The following is a 14,431-nucleotide window of genomic DNA, read 5'->3' on the forward strand; positions in this document are numbered from 1 at the left end:
TATTATTTAATGATAGAACTTTAGTAATTAGAATTAAAACTTGATAACCATGTTTGAATGCATATTAGTCATTTTAACTGAACATTTTAACTGGACTGGTGGTGGTGCTTTTTTGGTCATTCAGTGTTTCTGTAAAAAAATTGGGAAAAAATTTACAAAAATACTGATAAGATAATAATGATACGAATTCTACTATACTAATAAGAACAATATAAAACGCACTAAGGATAAACAAGCTGCTGGATTGATGAATATTAATCAGGTTGTGTGCGTTCGCTCCAACTGATTTGCTGAGATCAAAACAGGGATGATGATAGATGAGCGCCAGCCAATGAGATTGACGTTTGCGCATTAGTTCCGCCCACTACAGGAAAACCCGGCAGTTCTTAAAAGCTGAAGGATTCCAAAGGAACGCTGTTATTTTGACAGGAAAATACAATAAAGAATATCGTTTACATGTAGCGTGTCAATTCTCTGACGCTCTCTCTCTCTCTCTCTCTGCGTGTGTGTGAGACAAAGTGACGGCGAGTCGTGCGCTTCACACTAGAGTTTAGGGTACGTCAAATACAGGTGTGCTGCGCATCCATTGAGATGAACTGAAAAAAAGCACAGATCGCTTGATGGAGAGTGAAACTCTGAAGCGCTCAGTCAGAGTGTTCGGCGAGTGAAAATATATCTGTGCTAAACTTATACTTAACCTCCAACTCACACACTGGCGAGTAAAATCTGAGAATTTATTAGCCATTGGCTAATACATCATTTAGTCGCCCAGAGTGAAGATTTAGTCGCATATGTGAGTGATTTACTCGCAATGTAGAGGGTTGCTACAAGTATAACAAGTATAACTGACACCCTATACACGACAAGGTTACAATAGCTCTGTCTCTGCAGATTCATAAGGTCATAAGATTTCATAAGGTCTATAAAAACTTTGTTTAGATGCTTCAACCTTTAGCTGATATTTCAGATCTTATTCTTCTGAGACGTCCATGTGCCAGACATTCATCAGGATTTCACAATGACTCTCGGCAGTGCCCATGACCTTTGTACAGCTGTCTGGGAGCAAAGTGCAGCCTTTAGACTTCTATCAAGTTCAGCGGAGACCACACAAAATCGCACAGGTCAATGCAGGCACAATCACATACATAAACCACCATAGCATGTTTGATACAACAAACTGTAATCAATATCCTCACAGACACTCTGTACACTAAAAACAGAGAAAGCTGTGTATAGTTTCAAAGAACAGCAAGACCTGTAACATCAGTTCCATGAGCTGGAACACAACAGGATTTGGAGAGGGATAGTTCAAATCTTTTAATTGTTAATTACTGGTCAGCTGAGGTGTGGAGTCTCCAACAGGGCTCTAATTCATTAAGCCTCTCACACACTAACTTGTAAAACATGTTGACTGAAAGGACATGATATAGAGAGGGAAAGATCCCGAACGACTGTTTAAATGTTTATTTTATTCGATATTTTATGATATTTATTGTATAATTTTTGTCTTGCATACAGTAATTTAAAATATTTAACATTTTTTGTCACTGTTTATTAATTGATGGTTTGTTAATATTGTTCTACTGACCCAACAAATGCAAAACATGAAATAGAGAAAAACAATCAATGTTGTCTCCTAAGAGAAAATTACAATTACATACATTTATTGATTTTATTTTAATTATTTAATTATAACATATTATTCATTAATTTTAGCTACAAACAATGCAAGCTTTATTGCTAAAAGAAACATTTAGCATTTTCAGATTAAAACAATATTGAAAGTGATTCCAAAAAAAGTCAAAATGTAAAAACTTGCATTAAACTAGACTTTGCTGGTTACTGTATAATACTAAATATCAGGATATCCCCAAAAGTAAGTTTTGAGATTTAGCAGCATATTATTGGCTGGAACCACACAGACAAACACACACCCACTGCGTGAAATAAACAAAATCTCTTGAATCACTTAATTCTGCCCTAAAGGAAGTTGACATCTGATCAATAATGACACTATACACTCTTCTCATCACTGACAAATATTTTCAACCACCTGTCAAGAAGACGGGGGTTGTGGGGAGGGCAACAAACACAAAAAGGTGGAAGGGGGTAGAAGTGATGGAGAAATGGGACACTGTCCCACTCTATCCCAGTCTGCTGTAGAGAGCTGCAGGACATTAAATCAACCCTGATTACCGCCATGTGTCCATAATCCTCCAAAGTCCAGGACTGCACACACACACACCTCACACTTCAGTTACCAACATCGCTTAATCAACCATATCATAAACTAGTTTATCAGCACACAATGTCGTTTATATGTGAATAATTAACCTACACACTTAAATTAAATTATGTAGCTGGCAACAATATTATCTTTACTACCTAAACATCTCATTCACCATGCTTTAAATAAATAAGCATTAATTATGCTACACACATACACACACAGATGTACAAAGACACACAAGCTCATGCTTTTCTTATCAGAACTGCTGTAATAATGCAGTATGTTCATGCTCATGTCCCTAAAATCGCTGACAGAGGTGAAAATGAGCTGGACTCATGCAGGCATCAGGAGGTCTGGGATATGTGGAGATTTTATTTTATGGCAGTATTGAGTGCTTTCTTAATGATGAAATGTATTTTTTGTAGGATTTGTTTGAGTGTGTGTGTTCTGTTGCAAAAAGGACATAGGCCTATAACTGCTGCTGTATGTGGATAACAAGTCAGTGTTTAAAAAGGTAAAAGTGAAGTAGGCTTGCCGCGATAGACGGTGTTGACGGTGATACCGGTGTTAAGCCGCAACACTGGTTACGTCACTTGCCCATCGCGGCATTTCGAAATGAAATGCAAAAGCGCCTGTTTGGCGATATTTTGGATTTTGAAAAGCCTGTTGACTTTTGCCTTTTATCTAAGGTGATTTTGTGTCATTTTTGTTATGTGAATAAATAAAAGTATTTAGTTATAAATAAATGACAATACAATTTTTTTTATTTAAACATTTTTTTGACAGATTCCTAAAATTCCTAAAATGTGTGTTCTCTTTATTATGGCAGGGGGTCTAATAAATTGTTAAGCACTGTATGTTTTCATAGCATTCAGTTGGAACGTTTGTTTTAAGGACATTGGACAGAATGTGGAATAGTGTGTTTTTGTCATTAAAATAAAAAAAGAAAATTGTTTGTTTTTAATCCGATTAATCGAAAAATAATCGACCAACTAATCGATTATCAAAATAATCGTTAGTTGCAGTATATATAGGCTAAAGTGAGTTTGCCGTTGTATTTTGTTGTTGCATTCAAGCAATTGACGCTGAACTGCTGCTAATTCGAAAGTGAAAGTAAAATGCGCATGGTGCTTTTAAACTATTTAAAAGCGAAGGAAAGCGAGGAAAATAGTGAAAATTCAAATGAACTAAAAACGAACAATTGCTTTACGCCGAATTGCCGCTATTTGAAAGTGAAAGTAAAATGGGCATGCCGCTTTTACAAGCTATTTAAAAGCGAAGGAAAGCGAGGAAAAGAGGGAAAATTCAAACAAACTAAAAACTAACAATTGCTTTACGCCGAATTGCCGCTATTTGAAAGTGAAAGTAAAATGGGCATGCCGCTTTTACAAGCTATTTAAAAGCGAGAAAAAGAGGGAACGCCCCCACCCCCCATGGTGATACCAGTATTACCGGTGTTGTCACACGTCGATTAACCGGTGGGAAAATTTCCTCACCGTCAAAACCCTAGAGTGAAGTGAAAACTAAAGAATAATATAGAGTATCAAGTAAGAGACATCTAGGCATGAAGTCAATGAACTCTGAGTGTGTCCTGTAATAACCTCTCTATTATTGCATTCAAAACAAGCACATTTTGTCACATGCATCACTCATTTAAAATAACTTATGCTGACGATTGCTCTATAGTCACACAAAAAAAGTGAAGTAAAATAAGGATAGACAATACTGTACACTAAACATTACAGTCTACAACTGGTCATCATAAAAATGCTGACTGGGTAGATAAGCTGATATTTGCAAACAAATTTCACAGGAAATGAAGGAACATTAATCAGTTTCAAAACATCCTATCATATCGTGATCATATGATAACTGATATTCTGAAGCACTGAGTATGAACTTGTTTAAAACTTGTTTAACCTGAGTAATGTTTGTGACATCTTACATTTGATGACCCCTGTTAATGTCACAATGTAACAATCAGAAGAGATCAGCAGGGCCTGTTCCACTGAACATTACACAAGAGTTTGTGAAGTAACTGTGTTCAGCCAGACATCTTGTTTATCAAAATGAACTTAAAAGTAACAGATTCTGAATACTTTAAAAGCTGCAGCTGAATGCTGTCAAGACAACACGTCTCTCCATTCATTGTCTTCACTGGCTGCAAAAATATATTTCAATATGCGGCAGAATTGTCTGATTTATGAACAAATGACTTGATTCTTTTTGTAAATTGGTCAAAAAGACTACTAAAGCCAGTTTTTAATGGGTATGAATAGTCTTTCACTGGATGAACTCACTGGTATAAGATTGGTTGGTCTAAGATTTTTTAATGTTTTTGAAAGAAGTCTCTTATGCTTATCAAGGCTGCATTTCTTTGCAGGGGAAAACAGTAATACTGTGAAATATTATTCCAATTGAAATTTTTTATTTGAATGTATTTCAAAATGTAATTTATTCCAGTGATGGCAAAGCTGAATTTTCAGCAGAAGCATTTCTTATTATTATCAATGTTGAAAACAGTCGTGCTGTTTAATTTTGTGGAAATTATGAATATTTTTTGTAATAAATGTAAAAGTGTTTATTGTAACTTTTGATCAACTTAATGTATCCTTGCAAAAATAACATTTCTAATTTCATTTAAAAAAATCTTACTGAACCCAAACTTAAAAGCAGTGGTGTACAGTATAAGACTATCCTGTTGCAAAAAAAAAAAAAAAACCCGAATCTGTATGAAAAAAACTGATTAAGGGTCACACTAGCCAGCTTAAGGCCCCGTCCACACGGAGACGCGTTTAGCTGTATACGCATAAATTTTGTATCGTATAGGCGTTTCGTCCAGACGGATCCGGCGTTTTGGGAGAGTGAAACCGGGTCCCAGAGTGGATAAATCTGAAAACGCCGCCCTTGTGTTGTCTGTGGACAGCGAATCCGTATATTTTCTGAAACGATGACGTCATCAGCCCACGTCTCGCCCCTAGTCAGACACCGCTACGTCACGTAACCGCAACAAAAACATGAACAAACACTGAACGATTGTCTTTTTATTAACTAACATTAACACAGATTAATAAATGTATTGTTCCATGTTCGTTTGTATACCGCCCGCAAGGTTTATGCGCATAGTCCAAGTCTTCTTCTCCGTTTTTAGTGTACCTCTGTGGCAGAATTACAGCGCCACATACTGGTCTGGCATGTATACTACATCGTTTTGTGACGGTTTCATGGTTTCGTGTGGACGCAGATATTTCTTGAGATGAGGTGAAAAAAAAGATCGGATAGGGAAAGCTCTGGCTTCGTGTGGACGTAGGCTAACAGTCAAGCAAATTACCCAAGACAACAACCATTTCTGTTCCAAAATTCCTGAAACTGAACTTGTTCGTAGCTTGAGGGTTTAACAGAGGATCCATGAGAGAGACAAGAGAGAAGTAGAAACGGATAAAGTCACAAACATCCACCCCAATACATGTGAACGCCTCTCACTCTCTCTAAGGCAACAACTAGCCTACACACAAAAAAAGTGTTATCAAAGGAGACTAGATGTTAGGTTCCAAATGGGATCTAACAGCATAAGACATGTGAGAAACCACAGTGTAGTCAGCCCTACACATAGCCTTAACTAACTTCAGCAAAAGAGGGAGGTGAAAATAAATCAAAGAGAACTGGTAAAAGGAAGGATTAGGATGAAAATGAAGACGAGGGAGGCTCTAGTGTTTATATCAAATATATTGAACAATGTTGAAAGACCATCCAGATTATCTCAGCAATGATCAAAGACCCTCAAAAGATGTTTTTCTTAATACTGAACTTAACCCTAACCTACTGCCAATCACAACCCAGACTCAACGGAAAAACATGCCACTACCTATTGTTTTGCATAACTCCAAAAATGTACAGTTTCCAGGTGAAATGAACACTATAGGCAGTACTTTATGAAAGCAAATAAAAAATATATATATATATATAAATAAAAAATAAATGATTATATTAGCACTAGACTAGTGCCGGTATTCGGTAATGCGATATATCACGGTAATGATTATGCACGATATTGTTATCGTGGGCACTTCTAAATACCGTGAATAATTATATATTACAAATTATTCCGAATTTTGAATGCATTTTAAGAATACTTTTCCCATCAACTGGTCAAAATGCCTAAATTTCAATATCGTGACAATACCGAATACCGTGATAAAGCATTAGCAATTAATCGCAACATGAACATTTGATACCGGCATATCCCTAATTAGCACAAGCACACACAATAATGCAGTTTGCTCCGAAGTCCAAACAATACCATCGCCACTGTTGACATCCGCCATATTGCATGACAACATGCTCTAGCCTGCAAGTAACTTATACAGAAATTACCTAAAGAAAAAGCAAGCATGCTATAGATTAAACACGCCATATGAATAAAGAATCCAGACACCACACCCGTACGTGCTTAATCACAAAACCAGGCATTAATACTTGTCCTCCCTAACGGCTTCCACTCTTCTGGAAAGGTCTTCACATACCTTGGAATGAAACTACAGGGAATCACAAGCATCAATGAGGTCAGGTACTGATGATAGGGTCAAGCTCAGAGTCAGTGTTCCAATTCATCTCAAAAAGATTCTTCTTTTTTTTCTTTTTTTTTTGTCCATACAATGAAAGTCAATGTGGTCCAGTGTTGTTTTGACTTTCACAGCATGGTGAAATACAGTTTCTTTTGTGTTCTACAGAAGAAAGAAAGTTATACAAAGACATTAGGGTGAGTAAATGATGACAGAAATCGAATTTTTGGGTGAACTATCCCTTTAAGATTTGTCATCACTGGAATTAAGAGGCCTAGATGAACCTGTTAAGGCATGTCCACATACTAACTTGTAATGTATGTTTCAGCTATAATTTCCCAAACAACATATATATGGTATATTAAAGACACCTAGATGTACTCCAAGCTAAATTAATGTAGTCTTATGTAACATTAGTATGAAGAATGAGACACACATGCAAACTTCCATGCAGGCTCACATACTATGTCATCATTGTGCAAGTTTTATTTGTGGTGTCAACATTGACACCTCTTAAAGAAAGATAGAAACAGAAAGAGAAAGAACAACAGAGAGCGACAACAACTTCTGTCACCGCTTTCTCTTATGCGATCAAATGGGAGTTTGTCTTTGTCAGTCCAAGTATTTACACACACCCACACACACAAACGCCCCTCAACAGAACTATTGTCAGAGAGAAACAGAAGAGAAGCAAAGAAGTGAGGGGGTGAAGTACCGCGAGTGTGTGAGATATAAAGGGATATACTGAAATAGATTGATCCAAGCAGCCTTTCCTAAAATATCCTCAATACTCCAGTGCCACCTTACCCTGATCTATAACAGAGAACAGAGCCTTGCCAAGTACTCTCACTGCCAACTGGAAATTCAGTGTTAACACCCCAGGAATAAATTTGATTTTAAAATATATTTAAAAAAATGCCATTTTAAATTATAATAATATTCTACAATATTATTTTTATTGTATTTTTGTAAATATTTTAAAATATAGGCCTACAGTAAAAAAATAAAAGAAATAAATCAAAACCAAGCAAACTTTCACCATGTGCACTGTAAAAAAAAAAATATTAAAGATGATTGAATCAACCTGACTATTAGATATGCCACTTAAAGTATTTTTATAGGTTAGATTTGGCAGATTTTTTCAATGTTAAAATACTCATGTCTCCAGCATGAATTTGGGGTGGGGCTATCCATTTGTTAAACCAATTGCAGACAAAGAGAACAGGAAACCGATTTAAAAATAATAGCCTAATTTTCCCAATTCCATTTGGTAATGTAAAAACAATTCCAGCACAAATTCCAGTTAAGAATGTGAGCTGTGTAGTCCCTTGCTTAGAAATAACAAATGATATAAAAGGTTCTTTACTCATGACAATGAACCACACGACACACCAACACATCTCTAAAATGCACATATCCATGTACAATTTTGAAATCAGTCAAATATTTTTTTTTCTCCAGTTGTTTCCATCAGCACAATTGTCTCATCTTCCCTTACGATGCACCAGCCATGTTGTTCCTGGGAACTTAAAGGAAGTAAGAATTACAGGAGTATCTTATTATCAGATACTCACAGTGGCTGTAGTGACCCCCCTCTCTGCCGTGACTCTGACCGTGAAGAGGCAACGCCGCCGAATGCCACATGACTGCGAGCACCACTCGACCAAACCTCACCAGGCACAGCAGAGCACCTGTCCGAACAAAGACTCACTCCGCTGATGGAACAGATGGGATATGAGCGAAATAGGACGGTCGTAGGAAGAGGATCCGCAGGGAGGAGTCTGCTGGTTTAAGGGATTACTTGGATTATCAACGATTGAATCCAGCAGGAAACGTTTACTGCCACAAAGATCAGCCTCTCCAAGCTTTGACAAAGCTCCTTCTGCACAGGCCGCGGTCTGTCCGGACAGAGGCTCTGAGTGTCATTAAATCTATCAGCCCAGACGAGCCACCTGTTGCACGGCCAGGGATGAAGTGCGCTTGAGTGAGTGTGAGATTCAACATAAAAAAGCAATTTGTTTCGATTCAGATTTTAAGATTACTGTAAATTTACAGTACATCTGATTATCAAGAACATTCTATAATTGACCATAATATCACAGTAAGATGGGCACATCAGTGCTTCTATTAGAGCAGTGCAGTGACAATGACAGCTCTCTCTCACACATGCACACACACTATAAGCACATTTTACAGCCAAGCCTGGCAGCCTCCTCTCACACACCTGCTTGTGTGTTCATTATCTAATGCACTTCTAACTTCAGACACAGCTTGTTTTTGTGCAATGCTGCATAATACTATCATTAGCACTGAAGAGGTTAAAGGCAAATAACCAAAAAAGAAAAATGTTGAAAAATAAAAAAGTTGATATTATTAGATATTGCATACACTACTGTTCAAATGTGTGGAGATTTTTTAGAAATAAATGAATACTTTTATTCAGCAAGGATGCTTTAAGTTGATCAAAAGTGACAGTAAAACAAATACAAGTTGTTATTTTGAACTTTTTATTCATCAAAGAATTCTGAAAAAAAAAAAGGAACTGCCTGAAGAGCTCAGAGACAGAATTGTGGCAAGGCACAGATCTGGCCAAGGTTACAAAAAAATTTCTGTTGCACTTAAGGTTCCTAAGAGCACAGTGGCCTCCATAATCCTTAAATGGAAGACGTTTGGGACGACCAGAACCCTTCCTAGAGCTGGCCGTCCGGCCAAACTGAGCTATTGGGGGAGAAGAGCCTTGGTGAGAGAGGTAAAGAAGAACCCAAAGATCACTGTGGCTGAGCTCCAGAGATGCAGTCGGGGGATGGGAGAAAGTTGTAGAAAGTCAACCATCACTGCAGCCCTCCACCAGTCGGGGCTTTATGGCAGAGTGGCCCGACGGAAGCCTCTCCTCAGTGCAAGACACATGAAAGCCCGCATGGAGTTTGCTAAAAAAACACCTGAAGGACTCCAAGATGGTGAGAAATAAGATTCTCTGGTCTGATGAGACCAAGATAGAACTTTTTGGCCTTAATTCTAAGCGGTATGTGTGGAGAAAACCAGGCACTGCTCATCACCTGTCCAATACAGTCCCAACAGTGAAGCATGGTGGTGGCATCATCATGCTGTGGGGGTGTTTTTCAGCTGCAGGGACAGGACGACTGGTTGCAATCGAGGGAAAGATGAATGCTGCCAAGTACAGGGATATCCTGGACGAAAACCTTCTCCAGAGTGCTCAGGACCTCAGACTGGGCCGAAGGTTTACCTTCCAACAAGACAATGACCCTAAGCACACAGCTAAAATAACGAAGGAGTGGCTTCACAAGAACTCTGTGACTGTTCTTGAATGGCCCAGCCAGAGCCCTGACTTAAACCCAATTGAGCATCTCTGGAGTGACCTAAATATGGCTGTCCACCAACGTTTACCATCCAACCTGGCAGAACTGGAGAGGATCTGCAAGGAGGAATGGCAGAGGATCGCCAAATCCAGGTGTGAAAAACTTGTTGCATCTTTCCCAAAAAGACTCATGGCTGTATTAGATCAAAAGGGTGCTTCTACTAAATACTGAGCAAAGGGTCTGAATACTTAGGACTTGTGATATTTCAGTTTTTCTTTTTTAATAAATCTGCAAAAATGTCAACAATTCTGTGTTTTTCTGTCAATATGGGGTGCTGTGTGTACATTAATGAGGAAAAAAAAATTAACTTAAATGATTTTAGCAAATGGCTGCAATATAACAAAGAGTGAAAAATTTAAGGGGGTCTGACTGAATACTTTACCCACTGTATATGGTATATTAAAGACACCTAGATGTACTCCAAGCTAAATTAATGTAGTCTTATGTAACATTAGTTTGAAGAATGAGACACACATGCAAACTTCCATGCAGGCTCACATACTATGTCATCATTGTGCAAGTTTTATTTGTGGTGTCAACATTGACACCTCTTAAAGAAAGATAGAAACAGACAGAAAAGTCAATGGGGTCCAGTGTTGTTTTGACTTTCACAATATGGTCAAATACAGTTTCTTCTGTGTTCCACAGAAAAAAGAAAGTTATACAACTTTAGAAAGACATTAGGGTGAGAAAATGAGGACAGAAATTTAATTTTTGGGTGAACTACCCCTTTAAGATTTGTCATCACTAGAATTAAGAGGCATAGACAAACCCGTTAAGGCCTGTCCACATACTTGTAATGTATGTTTCAGCTGTACCTTCCAAATATGGTATATTATGGTATATTAAAGACACCTAGATGTACTCCAAGCTAAATTAATGTAGTCTTATGTAACATTAGTATGAAGAATGAGACACACATGCAAACTTCCATGCAGGCTCACATACTATGTCATCATTGTGCAAGTTTTATTTGTGGTGTCAACATTGACACCTCTTAAAGAAAGATAGAAACAGAAAGAGAAAGAACAACAGAGAGTGACCGTCAATCGGTGACGACAACTTCCGTCACTGCTTTCTATTGTGCGATCAAATGGGAGTTTGTCCTTGTCAGTCCAAGTATTTACACACACCCACACACACAAACGCCCCTCAACAGAACTATTGTCAGAGAGAAACAGAAGAGAAGCAAAGAAGTGAGGGGGTGAAGTACCGCGAGTGTGTGAGATATAAAGGGATATACTGAAATAGATTGATCCAAGCAGCCTTTCCTAAAATATCCTCAATACTCCAGTGCCACCTTACCCTGATCTATAACAGAGAACAGAGCCTTGCCAAGTACTCTCACTGCCAACTGGAAATTCAGTGTTAACACCCCAGGAATAAATTTGATTTTAAAATATATTTAAAAAAATGCCATTTTAAATTATAATAATATTCTACAATATTATTTTTATTGTATTTTTGTAAATATTTTAAAATATAGGCCTACAGTAAAAAAATAAAAGAAATAAATCAAAACCAAGCAAACTTTCACCATGTGCACTGTAAAAAAAAAAATATTAAAGATGATTGAATCAACCTGACTATTAGATATGCCACTTAAAGTATTTTTATAGGTTAGATTTGGCAGATTTTTTCAATGTTAAAATACTCATGTCTCCAGCATGAATTTGGGGTGGGGCTATCCATTTGTTAAACCAATTGCAGACAAAGAGAACAGGAAACCGATTTAAAAATAATAGCCTAATTTTCCCAATTCCATTTGGTAATGTAAAAACAATTCCAGCACAAATTCCAGTTAAGAATGTGAGCTGTGTAGTCCCTTGCTTAGAAATAACAAATGATATAAAAGGTTCTTTACTCATGACAATGAACCACACGACACACCAACACATCTCTAAAATGCACATATCCATGTACAATTTTGAAATCAGTCAAATATTTTTTTTTCTCCAGTTGTTTCCATCAGCACAATTGTCTCATCTTCCCTTACGATGCACCAGCCATGTTGTTCCTGGGAACTTAAAGGAAGTAAGAATTACAGGAGTATCTTATTATCAGATACTCACAGTGGCTGTAGTGACCCCCCTCTCTGCCGTGACTCTGACCGTGAAGAGGCAACGCCGCCGAATGCCACATGACTGCGAGCACCACTCGACCAAACCTCACCAGGCACAGCAGAGCACCTGTCCGAACAAAGACTCACTCCGCTGATGGAACAGATGGGATATGAGCGAAATAGGACGGTCGTAGGAAGAGGATCCGCAGGGAGGAGTCTGCTGGTTTAAGGGATTACTTGGATTATCAACGATTGAATCCAGCAGGAAACGTTTACTGCCACAAAGATCAGCCTCTCCAAGCTTTGACAAAGCTCCTTCTGCACAGGCCGCGGTCTGTCCGGACAGAGGCTCTGAGTGTCATTAAATCTATCAGCCCAGACGAGCCACCTGTTGCACGGCCAGGGATGAAGTGCGCTTGAGTGAGTGTGAGATTCAACATAAAAAAGCAATTTGTTTCGATTCATATTTTAAGATTACTGTAAATTTACAGTACATCTGATTATCAAGAACATTCTATAATTGACCATAATATCACAGTAAGATGGGCACATCAGTGCTTCTATTAGAGCAGTGCAGTGACAATGACAGCTCTCTCTCACACATGCACACACACTATAAGCACATTTTACAGCCAAGCCTGGCAGCCTCCTCTCACACACCTGCTTGTGTGTTCATTATCTAATGCACTTCTAACTTCAGACACAGCTTGTTTTTGTGCAATGCTGCATAATACTATCATTAGCACTGAAGAGGTTAAAGGCAAATAACCAAAAAAGAAAAATGTTGAAAAATAAAAAAGTTGATATTATTAGATATTGCATACACTACTGTTCAAATGTGTGGAGATTTTTTAGAAATAAATGAATACTTTTATTCAGCAAGGATGCTTTAAGTTGATCAAAAGTGACAGTAAAACAAATACAAGTTGTTATTTTGAACTTTTTATTCATCAAAGAATTCTGAAAAAAAAAAAATGTATCACAGTTTCCACCAAAATATTACACAGTTTTCAACATTTGGTAATAATAAGAAATGTTTCTAGAGCAGCAAATCAGCATATTAGAATGATTTCTAAAGGATCATGTGACACTTGGCATAATGGCTGTTGAAAATTCAGCTTTGCCACTACAGGCATAAATTATTATTTTAAAATATGTTAAAATAAAAAGTTATTTTAAATTTTACCAATATTTCAACATATTACTGTTTTTACTCTATTTTTGAACAAATAAATGCAGCCTTGATGAACTTAACAGACTTCTTTTAAAAAAAACAATAATGAATAATAAATAATGAAGATAAATAACTTTTTATTTACTGACTGAGATATCAATGTGGGTCAACTCATCTCAGTGTCAAGGGGATTTTGAGCCAAATTAATTGTGCAGAAAAGATTAAAAAGAAGCTTTGAGATATTTCAATATAGTGATGCATTAAAAGCATATACAATATATCGATCCTGATGCCATTACAGTTTCATTGAAAGACAGCCAAGCAGTAGAGAGAGCTGACTTCATGACAGAATGCCTTCAGGGTGAATCTAAAAAAGCCTCTTTAATATGTCATCCTATAAAAGCAATGCCCCACATGGATCAGTCAGAATGAAACGAGAGTTGCAATCACACAGAAGATTGACACAATTGGAGCTGCCTGAAGAGATATTAAGAGCCTCATCACCAAAACAACTGTATTAGGTTTTCTATCTTCATGCATTTCTTTTGCTAACAAAAACATCACTGATATCTCTCTTATAGTAACTTATCCTTTTGATAAACCTAACCATGTGTCCTTTAAAGGTCCCATATTGTCAAAACTGAAATTTCCTGGCTTTTTTCACGATAACTGAGGTCTAGGGGCTATTTAACTACCATATAAGTTTCAAAACAGTCGGTCCACAGTAAACTGCACACAGCCTGCTTAAAGTAGCTGTGATTTTTCACGAACCGTTGTGAATCGCATTACCGAATACCGGCACAAGTCTAGTCAGAACTACACAGTCACCGCCTTCAGTCACCACCCAGAGCACCGCCCACCGTCCCACTCTCCTTTTGCCAAACCCCCAGACAACATCGCGTCCATGTCATTGCTGAGCAACAACAACACCGAAACATTATCGAAAAGGTTAACTTTAACCACGAAACCAGATCGGCCGACCTGTAACGTTACACTCTCACTCAAAGGATGGACGATCTGACAGGA

The sequence above is a fragment of the Sinocyclocheilus rhinocerous genome, unplaced genomic scaffold, assembly GCF_001515625.1.
Source record: "Sinocyclocheilus rhinocerous isolate Xijiao unplaced genomic scaffold, SAMN03320098_v1.1 scaffold68, whole genome shotgun sequence".
In the NCBI taxonomy this organism is placed as follows: domain Eukaryota; kingdom Metazoa; phylum Chordata; class Actinopteri; order Cypriniformes; family Cyprinidae; genus Sinocyclocheilus; species Sinocyclocheilus rhinocerous.